Source organism: Ailuropoda melanoleuca, chromosome 4 (assembly GCF_002007445.2).
Source record: "Ailuropoda melanoleuca isolate Jingjing chromosome 4, ASM200744v2, whole genome shotgun sequence".
NCBI classification, from domain to species: domain Eukaryota; kingdom Metazoa; phylum Chordata; class Mammalia; order Carnivora; family Ursidae; genus Ailuropoda; species Ailuropoda melanoleuca.
The window spans coordinates 69374800-69390623 of NC_048221.1; the positions used below are offsets into that span (position 1 = coordinate 69374800).

Sequence of the window (15824 nt, forward strand, 5' to 3'; positions counted from 1 at the left end):
TTAGGCTAATTGAAATAAGCCAGACACAAAAGGACAAATATTGTATTGTTCCACTTATGAGGTACCTAGAATAGTCAAGTTTGTAGAGATAGGAGGTAGAATAGTGGTTACTAGGAGCTGTGGAGAGGGAGAAGAGAAATTCTTTTTTTAACAGGTGCAGATTTTCAGTTTGGGATAATGAAAAATTTCTGGAGATGGCTGGTGGTGATGGTTGCATAACAACGTAAATATACTTGATGCCACTGAATTGTACACTTAAAAATGGCTAAAATGGCAAATTTTATGTTTATAAGTTTTGCAACAAAAAAATGCCTTTAAAGGGGCACCTGGGTGGCTCAGTCAGTTAAGCGTCTGCCTTTGGCTCAGGTCATGATCCCGGGATCCTGGGATGGAGCCCTGCAAGGGCCCCCTGCTCAGTGGGGAGCCTGCTTCTCCCCCTCCCTCTGCGTGTGCTCCCTCTCTGTGTCAAAAAGTAAATCAATCTTAAGAAAAAGTTTAAAAATGCTTTTACAGGGGCGCCTGGGTGGCACAGCGGTTGAGCGTCTGCCTTCGGCTCAGGGCGTGATCCCGGTGTTGTGGGATCGAGCCCCATCAGGCTCCTCTGCTATGAGCCTGCTTCTTCCTCTCCCACTCCCCCCTGCTTGTGTTCCCTCTCTCACTGGCTGTCTCTATCTCTGTCAAATAAATAAATAAAATCTTTAAAAAAAAAAATAAAAATGCTTTTACAAAAACTATACATAAACCTCCCTTATGATCCAGCAATTTCACTCCTGTATTTACTCAAAAAGAATGAAAACGAAAAGCCACGCACAAGAATGCTCTTAGCAGCTTTATTTATGAAAGCTCCAAGCAGGAAATAACCCAAGATGTCCATTAATAGGAGAATGGCTAAACCATGTGTTGTTAACCTTACAAATAAAAACTGAAAACTGACAGTTTATTTTACCAGCAAATGATGGGTTTATTCGGGAATAAAAGAGAATAGCAATCTGGAACAAACAAGCTGGGACAAAACCGTAGGCAAGTCTGGGGAACAATGGAGAGGTACAGTCTTTCAAGGAGAAAAGGAGTAAATTGGGAAGGCTGTTACAAACTAGAAGTCCATTGGAGTAAACTGGGAGTTCCAAGTATGGCGGCTTCTCATTGGCTAAGCTGTTTTGGGGGGGCGGAGGGATGAGGAAGGCATCCACGGGCAAGGTCAAGTCCGGGTAAGGTCAAGTCCTTCTCTTCCTTTTGGGTCTGCAACTGAGTATGAGGGGTGGGTGTGAGAGGTCTCCTTACTGAAATCCCATGACTCCATTTTACTGAGGTTTCCAAGTTACTGTTTTTCCCATTTCTCCCTTTTGATCTTTACTTGAAAGCATCACTGATCAATAGTCAGGTTCTATTTAGACTAATATTACACATATTAACTAACTGGAATTTAAGTAAAAACTTAAAATTGTTAACAAAGCATGCTTTTCCCTTAAACATTTTGCACTACATGGTAAATGGAAATAGGTTGAGACTAATCTTTTTATTATAGCTATTACTTGAGATTGTTTTAAAGTTATACATGTATCTAAAATAACTTTATTTTTAAAATAACTTACACACATCATGATAATTATTATATGATTTAATAATCTCAAGGTGTTGGCAAGCATATACATGATAAAAAGAGTTCTCCAGTCAAGATAGGCTAGAAAGCTCTTATTTGTTCTAGATCCCTCAGATTATAGATGAAGAAGCTGAGGTCCAGAGAGGGTAAGAGATTTATTTAAGGTCACACAGCCAGGGAGGGTCACAGCTCAGACTCTTAATTCATGGCTCTTCAGAGTCAGTCGGAATGAGTTTAACTGATTTGAAGGTCTTAGGAGACTTCTTGCTGGAAACATCTCTCTGGTAGAAGAAGTTCTGACACCGCCCCCTCCAGGTTCAGCATTGCCTTTACTAGGTCCTTTCTTTAGAGCCCCACTTTCTTTGGGGACTAAGCTATTTTAGTTCCCAAAGTCTGTATGAGGTTCTGCCTTCCCCTCCCACGCAACCAGGATCAGTTAATATCTGCTGAACCAATGAAAGAGTAGATCCAGGATGGGAGAAGTGAGAGTGAAGTGGACCACCAGGGGCCAACCTTGCTGCTCCCAGTTCACCAGGTGCGTTCTACCTGAGGGACCTGGAGGGAGAGCAGACTCTGCAGATGCTACTGGATTCGAGAAGACACTATGTATAGGTCCACGACTTACTTTCTTGTTCATCAGGAAATTAACCCCTTTCAATTTAAAATTAAAAAATTTGGGACATCTGACAGCTCCCTTGGTGCAGCATGCAAGTCCTGATCTTGGGGTTGTGAGTTCGAGCCCCACACTGGGTACCGAGATTACTTAAAAATAAGATCTGAAAGAAAAATTAAACCTTTAAAAATAAACAGATAAAATTTAAAAACTTAAAAAAGTATTCCCACCTCAGGGAAACCGTGCAATTACCTTAACAGCCTGTTCCAACTTATGTATTTCAAAGTCTCACTCTCTGCTGCCCTCGAAGTACCTTGGACGTGGACAGGCATGCTCCAAGGAGCCCTAATCCTGGCCTGTTGTAAATAGCTCTGCATCCCACCACCTGCCTGGTGCCTGATGGGATCTTGCAGGGGTGTGTGTGTTGACCATCCCCCTTTCTGAGCTCTTGCTCTGGACTTAACCTCTCTTACAGTTCAAAACTATCTGGAGAGTCTCCCTTGCCTCTTTTCTCTGGGTGGATAACCCAGTAGGCACGGGGCACTAAGCTTCCTAAAAACAATACCTTCCGGAAGCCCCTGCCTTACTGTTAACTGTCTCCTGGTTGTCTGCCTGATCAGTCTAATCAATTCTGCTTGAATTTCAAGGCTTCATACAATCCTACTGTTTGACACAGTCACCCGAACACAAGTTGTTACCGTGGGGAGTCACCATCAAAGTGACCTTATACATGATCTTTTTTCTGCCTCCCATCACTTGCTCATACCAGTCCCCCCAATCTATTATCATAGTCTTCTGTTGTTTACTCTCCTGGCTCTGGTCAACCAAACGGGGTGACCAGCATCCCCACAGAGGCCCAGGAGACAATCGAGAGAGGCAACCTGGAGGAAGACACAGAGAGGGTGGTGCAGACTTTGTGGAGGTAGCCACCACTGACCTCCCAGGAGGATGCAGGTTCCCGGCGTGGGGAGGGGGTAGGGATGCAGTTCCCTTTGGCATTATCAACTAGGTACAGTAGGCACAGTGCTGAGAGCCCGCAAAAATTTTCACATTTTAAATTCTTTTGAAATCAGAAGGAAAAAATACAATAATCATGTTGTAACAATAAATCCAGCCTGGATTATATTTGTCTTTATTTTGCAGGAATAAAATACCATTATTATTATTATTATTGTTATTATTATTATTTTTAATGGAGGAAGGGGTCCATGAAGACAAAAGTGTCAGGGCACCGGACAGTTATAATTCGGCCCTGTGACTGGTTTAAAAAAAAAAAAAAAAAAGGAATGGATAGCCAGATATTTGTATGAGACCTCTTGATTTTAAATACTAGGAACTAGTTTTAAAATTAAACTAAACAAACATATTGGGGCTCAACAAAACACGCGGGGCTTAGTCGGCCCTCTCTGGAAGGCCCAGGCTATCCTCATGTCCCCGGAACGCCTGTGGTTGACACGACTTCGGGGACACGCCTTGTGCCTGCGCTCAGGATGGACGAGGGGCACCTCTGGGGCCGACCAGGCTCTGATACTGAAGCCCCCGCCCTGTCCGGTCCCGGCGGCCGCCCTCGGTCCACCCCCTGCCCCGGGCGCCGCCTGGTTGCCCCGCCAGACGGCTCCGCCGACTTCCAGGGCGGCGCGGGGAGTCCAGGCCGGGGCCTGGGGTGCGGACAGGGGGCGGCCGCCGGGGAAGTGCGGCCGGTGAGCCGAGGCCGCCCCGCTCGGCCCCACCCTTCGGCCCGCGTCACCACCGTACCGCCGTCCGCCCGACTCCTCGCGGGGCCAGCTCCCGAAGGCAAAACTCCGGGAGGACGCCGAACGCGGCGGCCGAGGCTCCTCCTCCCGCGCTGCCCGGCGAGGCGGGCTGCGCTCTTTTCAACGCCCCAATGGCCTGCCCATCACGGCCCTGCCAACCGGCCCTTCATCCCCGGGGAAGACCCTCGCAGGATCCCCCCGCTCACGCCACCGGGAGCCGCGGGGCCCGCAGCTGCAGGAAACTCGAGGCCCGGACCCAGTCCCGCGCAGCCCCGAGCCGCGAGTGCGCATGCTCCGCGGAAGCCCGCACCGGGCCTGGGTGAACCCTGATAGAGCCATCGCGAGGCCGGCTAAGCAGAGCTCCAGTGGCGCAATCGGTTAGCGCGCGGTACTTATACAGCAGTACATGCAGAGCAATGCCGAGGTTGTGAGTTCGAGCCTCACCTGGAGCATGACCCTTTTGGACAACAGCGGCCCCCTTTTATCTCCTTACCCAAAGAAACGAGTTCGTCTCTAGCGTTCTCAGTTCCTGTCGCTGAATTCCTGCGTGCGCTTGTCGCTCCACCGCTGGCAGGAAGCAACTCGCACTGGCGCTTCTTACCCTCTGTGCAAGCTACTTGTTGCCCCCACGCACCATCGAGCCCCTCGAATCTGGACCTCTGAATACTGCTTCCTCGACTTCTCTTCCTAGGCCTTTCCTTTAACGGCAACCAGTCCCCGGCCACAGTACCGGCTGTGTGGAAAGGAGATCCCGGGGCGCCGCACCGGTGGTGGGGCCCCGCCTGGGCCTCGAGGTCGAAAATCTCCCGGGCGTGCCCCAGCTCCCGGCGCCGGGACGAGGTCCGGCTTCCCGTCCACCGCCCCTAGCCCAGAGCCGGGTGGGGCGTGGCGCGGCGCTCTGTGGGTGGCGGGTCGCGAGCCGGGCGACCACTCCCGGGAGTTGGGGCCAGGGCCTCAGCGCAGGGCGAAAGTGGAGCAGCTGCTCCCCTCCCTCCGAACTGCAGATACCCCGAGACCGCGGGCCCTTCTCCCCTCCCCAGGCACACAGGCCTCCCTGGGCCGACGTGCAGAGTTTAGGAAATGTGCACTGGGCGTTTCCCTCTCCCCATTCTGCGCCTCCTCTCCTGGTGTCAGGCTGCCGTGGTCCGATTCGCCAGCTGACCCCAGAGCAGACGTTTTCTAAGTGATGTCCGAGTGGCGGCTGTCCTTTCATTCATGCCGCAAATGCCAGGTTCAGAAGTCCTCCGGGGGGCGGCTGGGGGTAGGCGATCTGGTTTTTGCAGCCAGCACGGGAACATGCCTCTGAAGCGTGGGGGCTGCTTTGCCACAGGGTGGATAGGTGCCCCACATCCCCAGGAGGTGTGGGCGGAGCAGGGAACAAGTTTAGTCGGCCGAGAGTCGTCCCAAACGCGTTCTCCCCAAAAAGTGGTTTCTGCTGTTTTTATGGACAGGATGGTAGTTAAATCCTGGGATGGAGCCCTGAGAAGCAAGACCTTGAAGGCTCGGAGAAAGTGGGTGGAGGGTGGAGCTCTGGTCTGTCTCCTCGGCTACTAGCCCCAACCCCAGACTGAAGATGGAAAGCCTCGTGGCTACTGAAATGCGAGGAAGTCTGCCCTCCTCACCTACTCCGAGGCCAGACCCTCCCCCAGCGAGAGCTTTTTGCTTACAGGCTCATCCTCGGCAGATGGTGAGAAATCTAGCTTAGGCCGGGAGACGAGTATCTATCCATTAATAATAATAATTATTATTAATAATAATAGGTTTGCCTAAGTTAAAAAAAAGTTTTAAGAAATAATTCACATACCATTTTAAAGTGTACAATTCAATGGATTTTAGTATATTCACCGAGGTGTGTAACCATCACTAGGTTCAATTTTAGAACATTTTCAGCACCTCAGGAAGAAACCCCATATCCTCTAGCTGTCACCGCCCTAGCTACCCAGTCCAGCTCTAAGCAACCACTAACCTACTTTCTGTCTCTATACATTTCCCTACTGGGGACTTTCATATGAACTGAATCACAGACCCTGTGGTCTTTTGTGACTGGCTTCTTTCCCTTAATGCTTTCAAGATTCACCCATGTCCTACCCTGTATCAGTACCCGATTTCTTTTTATGGCTGATTAATATTCCATTGTATGGATTCTCTTTATTTGCATTTTAAAAAGAAAATTTGCCGAAAACTTTTTTTAAAAGGAAACTAATTTTAAAAATCACAAAGCATGAGAATGATCAGACTTGCCAAGTGAATGTTTCTGACTGTCCAAGGGTACTCACTGCAAGAACTGGTCAGAAACTTCTGAGAGCTGAGCCCAGAGCAGGTTCCCCACATGGACAGAAATAAATGAATGTAAGATCGTTCTGCCCAGCTTCACTTCCATGTCGGAATCCCTTCTACAAAACCCCAGCTCTTATTTCAAGATTCCTGGTATCGAAATATGTTTTCTTCACAGGGCAACCCATTTCACTTCCTGTCAACTCTCATGGCTAGAACTTTGTCTTAAATATGGTTTCTGTCCCTGTGGGGTATTGCTGGAGTGATGGTGGTTTAGGGGCCTATTTTTCTGGTTAAATGGTGAGGTGGGAGGGCAGGAAGTAAAATGAGTTGCCCTAGAGATTAACTCTAGAAATCCCCTGCTAGGAAATTAGTAGTGGGTAATACACAAACAGACTATTGGCAGGTTGGTAGTCCAACATCTTAATGTGACATTGATTTGGTTTTTAAGAACTGTGAGAGGTGACAAAGATCAAGTCACATATTATGGGAAAATGCTTTAAAAACCACACAGTACTATGCAGATGGGAGAAGGTGGCATTATTAACGCTAGGATTGGTGGATTAGGCCTGTGTATGATGTAGGGTGGCTTTAAGGAGGCAGATGGGTAAATACGAGGTGGATGAACTTGGAAGGGAGGGTGAAGTTATGCGTGAACAGTTGGAGGTCTCTAACAGGAGAGAAGCCTCACATACCCCAGGCTGACATTAGCTTTGTAGTTACTTTGGATGAAGACAGGCTTATTGTGCACGATACAAAGCTGGATGGGAGTGCAAATTCAATAGAATTTGGAGGACAAGTAGAGACAATCCAGAGACAAATGTTTCTGACAAATGACAATATGCAATTCGACAGAGATAATTGTGCCTGTGTTCAGTTCAGAGTTCAGTGTGGGGGATGCCTGGCTTGACAGCTGTTTGCATGTAAAGGATCTGGGGGTTTCAGATGTATGCAACCTCACTTGTCCCAGCGTGTGACCCAACTGGTAAAAATGTCAACAATGATTCATGCATCACAGCACTGTATAATGCATTATTACATGGTGTGGTGTCAGAGATCACAAAACAGCAGTCCGTGGAACAAATCTAGCCTCCTGCAGGTTTTGTTTGGCTTGCTAGCACTGACTGGCTAGGCCTTTGAAACATTTTTAATCATTTGCCTACGTCTTGGTAGATTTTACTGAAATATCCAGATTTCAACTTTCACATGAAAAATCAGAGAAGTTGGCCATCTGGGGCCCTTATTCCCACGTGGCAACATTAGCTGCCCCCTTTGGATTGGGCGTGTGATCTTTGGTTTGCTAGGGTCCCCTCACTCTCCATGAATCCACAGCACAGAGATAGGTACCAGCTGCCCCTCCTTTCACCTGCTTGCCTTGCTGTTTTCTTAACCCCTGACTCATTTCTCTCCTGTGCACCCCGCAGACATTGAACATGTGGTCTCCGTGTGGCTCAGGGAGGGAATACTTCTGTTGATCTCTCAGTAGGTCAGACCTCAGCCTGAGAGCTGGGATCTGTATGGATACAGCCTATTTAAAATTCAACAGAACAAAACCCCAGTTCTTTATTATGGAAGCTATATCCCAAAGTAAGGGAGATCGTATATTTACCCCCACCCCGTATATCCATCCATTATTACTTCCAAGACACGTCAACACTGTTTTATCTATGCATTTCCACAATATTTTCCCCTACCCCTGTGCCGGGGTCGCTGGCATATTTTAAAGATTTTATTTATTTATTCGACAGAGATAGAGACAGCCAGCGAGAGAGAGAACACAAGAAGGGGGAGCGGAGAGGAAGAAGCAGGCTCCTAGCGGAGGAGCCCAATGTAGGGCTTGATCCCACAATGCCGGGATCATGCCCTGAGCCAAAGGCAGACGCTTAACCGCTGTGCCACCCAGGCGCCCCTAAAGGAAACTCCAGATATGGCTTAATTTATCTTATGAACACTTCAGTATGTATACCCAACAGCTGACCACTTTAAAAAAGAACATAATCACGGTATCATTATTACACCTTGTAAGAGTAATAATAATAATGCCCCTGCAGCAGCTAATTCCTAGTCCGTGTTCAAATTTCCACACTTAACCCCTGAAAGGTTTTTTTTGCAGTTGGTTTGCTTGACTCAAGATCCAAACAAAATCCACCCATTGCATTTGACCAACATGTCTTTTAAGTTTCTCTTAATGTATACCAATCCCCTCCCTCCCCACTCCGTTTTATGATATATATTTGTTGATCTGCAGAATTTCCCACAGATTTTGGCCAAATACACCCTCAAGGCACCTTATAACAAGCTCTTCGATCCCTCCTGATGATATGCTCTAGAAGCTTGATAATATTGATTCAATTTTTTTCTTTTTGCAAAATTATATTCTAGGGGCGCCTGGGTGGCACAGCGGTTAAGCGTCTGCCTTCGGCTCAGGGCGTGATCCCCGCGTTGTGGGATCGAGCCCCACATCAGGCTCCTCCGCTATGAGCCTGCTTCTTCCTCTCCCACTCCCCCTGCTTGTGTTCCCTCTCTCACTGGCTGTCTCTATCTCTGTCAAATAAATAAATAAAATCTTTAAAAAAAATTATATTCTAGGTGGTACTATGTGCTATTGCATCACAGGAGAAAGTACATAATGTTCCACATTTCACGATGTTAATTTTATTGGTGACTTCAGATGTGGTCAACCTAATCCATCCATTATGAAATTCCGCGTCAGCCTCTAGCCTAATGGTTTCAGCCGCCATGGATGCTCTTTGCCTACATTTGTTATTTTATTAAGGATTGCACAAAAAAAAAAAAACCAAACAATCCTTTTTTTCCTGTTGACTATTTGGTTTTCCTCAAGCACAATCCACTTTAGAAAAGCCTGGATAATATTGTTTGATTCTTTTCCTTTTTCTTCTGATCTTTAAGAATGATGAGTTGATAACCTCACAATTCCCAAAGGTGACCAAATTAGTTTTTTTTTGTTTTACAGGTTTTTTTTTTTAGCAATAGTTTATACACAATGAACTACATAATGATGTTCAGTAGCCTTTTGAGTGCTTATTAGACATTCATGTATCTTCTCTGGTGAATTGTCCATTGAAATCTTTTGCCCCTTTTTTTTGATGTGTGCGTGGGTTGTTTGTCTCTTCATTATTTTTGTTTATTTCTTTTTTTAGAGAGAGAGAGAGAGTGTGCCCCTGTGCGTAAGAGCTGGGGTGGGGGAGGAGCAAAGGGAGAGGGAGAAAGAATCTCAAGGAGACTTCATGATGAGTAGAGCCGGACACAGGGCTCGATCTCACAACCCTGAGATCGTGATCTGAGTCGAAATCAAGAGTTGGATGCTTAACCAACTAAGCCACCGGGCACCCCTGTCTTCTCATTTTTGAGTTGCAGATATAATTCCTTTATTGGATATATGCTTTGTAAATAGTTCCTAGTTTCTGGCTTGGGGTTTTTTTCTAATTTTTAAAAAAAATCGGCTCCTTGCCCAAGATGGGGCTTGAACTCTACACCCTGAGATCAAGAGTCACATGCTCTCCTGACTGAGCCGGTCACCTGCCTGGATTTTCATTTTCTTAAGAGTCTCTTCAAGAGCAAACTTTTAAAATTTCGATGAAATTCAATCTATCAATTTTTTTCTATTATGGATGGCAATTTTGGTATCATACCTAAGAAATCTTTGCCTAACCTGAGGTCACCAAGATTTTATTCTATGTTTTAGCTCTTACTTTTTTTTTTAAAGATTTTATTTATTTATTCGACAGAGACAGAGACAGCCAGCGAGAGAGGAAACACAAGCAGGGGGAGTGGGAGAGGAAGAAGCAGGCTCATAGTGGAGGAGCCTGAATGTGGGGCTTGATCCCACAATGCCGGGATCACGCCCTGAGCCGAAGGCAGACGCTTAACTGCTGTGCCACCCAGGCGCCCCTAGCTCTTACATTTAGGAGTTAATTGATATAAGTAGAGGGCTAATTTGTGTGTGTGTGTATGGATATTCAATTCTGGCACCATTTATTGTTATATTTATAAAATATATATAATATATGTATATAATATTATATTATAACATAATGTATTATAATATATAATATATTATCCTTTCCTGATTAAATTGCTTTGACACCTTGTCAAAAATGAATTGACCATAAAAACGTGTTGGTCTTTTGCTGGACTATCATTCTATTCTATTGACCTGTATGTCAGTGTGATGTTATGCCGATGTTATGGGTTACAATAAGTTTGGAAACCAGATAGCGTAAGTCCTCCAATTTTGTTCTTTTTTTAAAACTGTTTAGGCCATTCTAGGTCCCTTACCTTTCCATATAAACTTTAGGATCAGCTTGCAATTTTCTATGAAAATGTCCTGGGATTTCTACAAGAATTCCATTGAATTTGTTCATCAACTTGAGAATTGTCTACTTAACAATATTGAGGCATTGCATTCCATAAATAAGGTACATCTCTCCACTTATTTAGGCTTTTAACTTCTTTCTTTCTTCCTTCCTTTCTTTCAGATTTATTTGTTTATTTGAGAGAGATTGAGAGAGTTGGGGAAGGTGCAGAGGGAGGGGGAGAGAGAAACTCAAGCAAACTCCACGCTGAGTGCAGAGCCCCACACAGGGCTCTATCTCATGACCCTGAGATCATGATCTGAGCTGAAACCAAGAGCTGGATGCTTAACCAACTGTGCCACCCAGGCGCCCCTAGGCCTTGAATTTCTCGCAGCAATGTCTTGTAGTTTTCAGGGTGTAAGTCCTGTATTATTTCTTTGTTAACTATTTGGCAGAAGTCACTGGTGAAGCCTGTGGATCTGCAGTTTTCTTTGTGGGAAGGCTTTTTTCTTTTAACCCTATAAATTCAATTTATTTAGTAGATATGGGGCTATTCACGTGATCTATTCTTGAGTGAGCTTTGGTATTTTGTGTTTTTCAAGAAATTTGTCTTTTTCATTAAATTTGTTCCATTTATTGGCATAAAGTTATACATAATATTCCCTTCTTTAGGATCTGTAGGGATGTCCTTGCAAATGTCTGATACTAGCAATTTGTTTCTTTTTCTTTATCTTGCTGATCAGTCTGATAAGAGATTTTTCACTTTCATTTAACTTTTTCAAATAGCCAGTTTTCAGTTTCATTTCATTTCAGTTTCATTTCCCTTTCTCTAATGTTTTCCTGCTTCTCATTTGATTTTGATGTATGTGAAGAGAATGTGTATTGTGCTGTGTCGGGCAGAGTGTTCTGTCGGTGTCAATGATTTCAAGTTGGTTTCTAGTGTTGCTCAAGGCTTGATAGCTTTGATTTTTCTCTCTACTTGTTCTGCCATTGGGAGAAGAGTATGAAAATAACCAACTACACTCATAGATTTTTCTATTTCTCCTTTTAGTTCTGCCTTTTCCTGCTTCATGTAGTTTGTAGCTCTGTTATTGGCTGCATCGGTGTTTAGGACTGTTATGTTCTCATGATTCAAGGCCCTGCTATCACTCTTGATGCTCAATCTGTCTCATGTTTGCCCAGAGAAAGTGCCATCAAGTTGGCTCCTGGGTCTTTCTGGCATAATCCTGGATCTTTGATAGTCTTCTTGTTCCCGCATAACAAGATATTCCAGAATGCAGTTGGTAGTTTTCTTTGTTCAGTCCTGGAATCGGCCATTTCTCCTAGGAGTCTGGTTCTTTTTGCTGGGAAATGTTGTTATTTAGGAGACCACAATCTGTGTGCTAGAATTGGTTGTTGCTACTCTATGATTACCATATTTCAAAGCCTTTTCAGAGGACAAAACTAGGAATTGCATACTTTTTAAAAAGGGAAAAAATAAAGTTGAGTTTATAGTGATAGTTTCATTTCAAATTTAAAATTACAAAATTTATGCCATTAAATTTTATATTTGATTGTCTTTTCTCTTGTTCTGAAAATATTAGTTCTTTACAACTCTTACATAATTAATTTACTTATTTGTTTCATCCTACTATACACAGACACACAATAGTTTCAAAATAATATTATCAGGGCGCATTGAAGGCTTGGTTGGTTACATACCCAACTCCTGATTTCAGCTCAGGTCATGATCTCAGGGTTGTGAGATGGAGCCCTGCATTGGGCGCCACGCTGGGCATGAAGCCTGCTTAAGATTCACTCTCTCCTTCACCCTCTGCCCCATCCCCCCTCATTGCATGCTCTCTCTCTCTCAAAAAAAAAATTATCAATATTATTTCTAACAATAAGATTATTGATTGAAGTTTAAGATTCCTTTGTGATTCCTTTTGTCCTTAATTTATATTCCAAATGCAGTATTCAAAGCATTGGATTTTAAAGTCAACGTAGTTTTTCTGTTGTGGCCGTGTTACCAACTTGAGAAACAGGGAGGGCCATTTGATTCAGTTTGTTTTACATTTTTAGGGATTCTTTTCTTTTTCTTTTTCATTTCTTTATCTCAAAAATTTACGTGCTTCCAAAGCCAAAACTATAAAACAAGGTTTATTTGGAGAAGTCCAGCTTATATCCTTGTCCCTGAATCCTATTTCCTCCTTCTCTCTATAGGAAGTAGTTTAAAAATTACTTTTTTGGGGGGCACCTGGGTAGCGCAGTCGTTAGGCGTCTGCCTTTGGCTCAGGGTAGCGCAGTCGTTAGGCGTCTGCCTTTGGCTCAGGGCGTGATCCCGGCTTTCCGGGATCGAGTCCCACATCGGGCTCCTTTGCTGGGAGCCCGCTTCTTCCTCTCCCACTCCCCTGCTGTGTTCCCTCTCTCGCTGGCTATCTCTCTGTCACATAAATAAATAAAAATTTTAAAAAATTACTTTTTTGGCTATCCTTTAATGGTTTCTCTTAAAAAATAATAGGCAAATATGCACTTATGTTTGTGTTCCACTTTCTTTCCTTCTTATTCAAAAGCTGTCCTATTCCTCACTGATTTCACTAACAGAATATTTTTTTTTGAATTTTTTTAAGTAGCCTCCGCACCCAGCATGGGGCTTGAACTCAAGACCCTGCAACTGAGAGTCACATGCTCCACCGACTGAGCCAGCCAGGCACCCCTCTAACAGCATATCCTGAAGATCATTTTAATGTTGCAGATAGAAGTCTCCCTCTTCCTCAGTACGGCAGTTCGGTGCTCTGCTCATGTGGGCGAACCGCTCTCCACGGATGAACGCTTGGGTGGTTTTCAGCCTTCCGGTGGCAGAGACAGTGCTGCAATGAAGACTTGGTTCACTTTGCTTTGAATTTTTGGCCAGTGTATCTTTGACGTAGATTCTAGATGTGGGACTGCTGGCCCACGGGGTAGATACCTATCTAGAAAATATATACAATCATGTATATAATGACTTATATTATATATAAGATATAATGTGATATATCATTTATGATGTTATATAATATAATGCTATATATAACACAGAAGATCTATATTCTATATCTATTTTATATCCATGGGAAGTTTTGCAGCCGAGTGGAATCACGTTTAAAGATGGCGTCTGAGGTGGCAGTCCATGGGCACAAGGGCTCTAGAATGCACCTCCCGCGGGCAGTGGCTGAGGGGCCGGGTTGACTGGGGCCGCTGGGGCATGAGCTTGTTCTCCAGTTGCAGGGGAGCCCCCACTGAATGCCTCTCCCCAACAGCGATTTGAGGGCATTTCCTGGAGGCTCTGACATAAGGCGTGGGGAGCTGGTCAGAGGCATCCCAGCTTGCAGGGGCGGCCCCAGACTTAGCTGAAACCTGGGAGACTCCCCACCCGGCCCTGCCTGGTGCTTCTGGCCCTTGACTGTCCTGTTGCCTTCAGCATCACCTTTAGCCTTACAGTGTTTAAAGTCACTTAAAAAGTCTTTTGATTTAACTGATTGTTATTTTATTACCTGAATATTCCCTAATTATTCTTATTTTTTAAAGATTTTGTTCTGTCATAACCATTTCGTTCCTTTACACACCCTTTTGTTAATGAGGATGTGTTTTCCCTTTAAAACCGTGATGCCACCTTTGCCTCCGTAGTCTTTTCTTTTCCTCTGAGCCTTCTTTTAAAACTTCTTCTTCTGAATTTATTTTTATCTCATCTATGTTCTTGTCCTTTTTTTTTTTTTTTAAGATTTTATTTATTTATTTGAGAGAGAGAGAGACAGTCAGCGAGAGAGAGAACACAGGCAGGGGGAGTGGGAGAGGAAGAAGCAGGCTCCCAGTGGAGGAGCCTGATGTGGGGCTCGATCCCAGGATCATGCCCTGAGCCTAAGGCAGACGCTTAACGACTGAGCCACCCAGGCGCCCCTATGTTCTTGTCCTTCTTAACACAAATGGTAAAACTGCATTCTCTTGAAGTATTTTTATGCTCCTTGCTGGCTGGATGGTCCCTTCCCTCCCTCCGTTGGTCCCCTGCCTTTCCGCATCAAGTCCTTGATTTAACAACCCCGGGCCTCAAGGTTCCAGGGGGCTAGATGCCCCTCCTACTCCCATCACAAGGAGCCATCCATGAAGACTACAGGTGAAACTCCAGGGAATCCGGATACTGGAGAAGAGCGGGCTGGAGAGGGATGTATGTGCTGCTTTCAAATAACTGTGAAAGGAGTAGACGTACTCACTCTTGACCTAGAGGAAAGAACATGAACTTAGAACTACTGCCCAAGGGTGATGACAACAAGGAAGCACACACTGATTTTTCAAAGGATCAGCGCCATTGGGGGGTGGGTTGGCTGGTGAAGGAGTGAGTGTCCCAGCCGCACAAGTGATGCAGTGGGACCTTGAATCTTGCATTGGTCAGAAGGGGGCTGAGGCTTCCAAGAAGTCTCTTTTGGCTGTACTTCTGAGTTCTGTTTTCAGAAAGGTGACATTGTGCAGTAGATCCTTTTACCCATTTTTCTCGTTACAACATACTGTGCCCCCCCGACATGGGCTGAGCACACGACCTGTCAAACTAAATCAGCCCAATTGCACACTGGTTGGTTTGGAGATAGGCACGTGACTCTGAGTGACCCAATCAGAGTGTCTATCTCTAGGTGGGTTTTTGTTGTTGTTGTTGTTGTTTTTGGGAGAAAGAGAGCGAGAGAGCGTGCACACAAGCAGTGGGGAGGGGCAGAGGGAGAAGCGGACTCCCAACTGAGCAGGGAGCCTATGGGACTCAATCCCAGGACCTTGGGATCATGACCCAGGTGAAGGCAGATGCTTAACCGACTGAGCCACCCAGGCGCCCTTCTATCTTGAGTTATCTGGGAAGAGTCCTTTTCTCTTTCTGTTTAGAAACATAAAAATATACATATGTATATATTAAAGAGTAATCTTTTTTTTGAAGTTTTATTTATTTATTTGAGAGAGAGCGAGAGAGAGCAGGAGTGAGTGAGGGAGGGGCAGAGGAAGAAGGAGAGAGAGAATCCCAAGGAGACTTCATGCTGAGGGGGAGCCAGATATGGGTTCCATCCCATGACCCTGTGATCATAACCAGAGCAGAAACCAAGAGTCCTGTGCTTAACCAACTGAGTCACACAGGTGCCCCCAAAAGTGCCCTTTTGCATTAGCCAGTCAGACTTGGGTTTCTGTCACTTTTAACCAAAAGGGGTTTTGACTGATGCCATTGTTACTGTATAAAATATTTTACGTTGATGGCCAATTTTTCAAAATTCTTATTC

The 15824-nt window shown here is 45.0% G+C and overlaps 1 non-coding gene across 1 annotated transcript; it reads left to right on the forward strand.

The window, feature by feature from the left end:
- Window positions 1-4326: 4326 nt before the first annotated feature.
- Window positions 4327-4419, forward strand: TRNAI-UAU. Its single transcript is given in 2 exon segments — window positions 4327-4364; window positions 4384-4419. It is a non-coding gene; the product is annotated as a tRNA-Ile (tRNA).
- Window positions 4420-15824: the final 11405 nt, after the last annotated feature.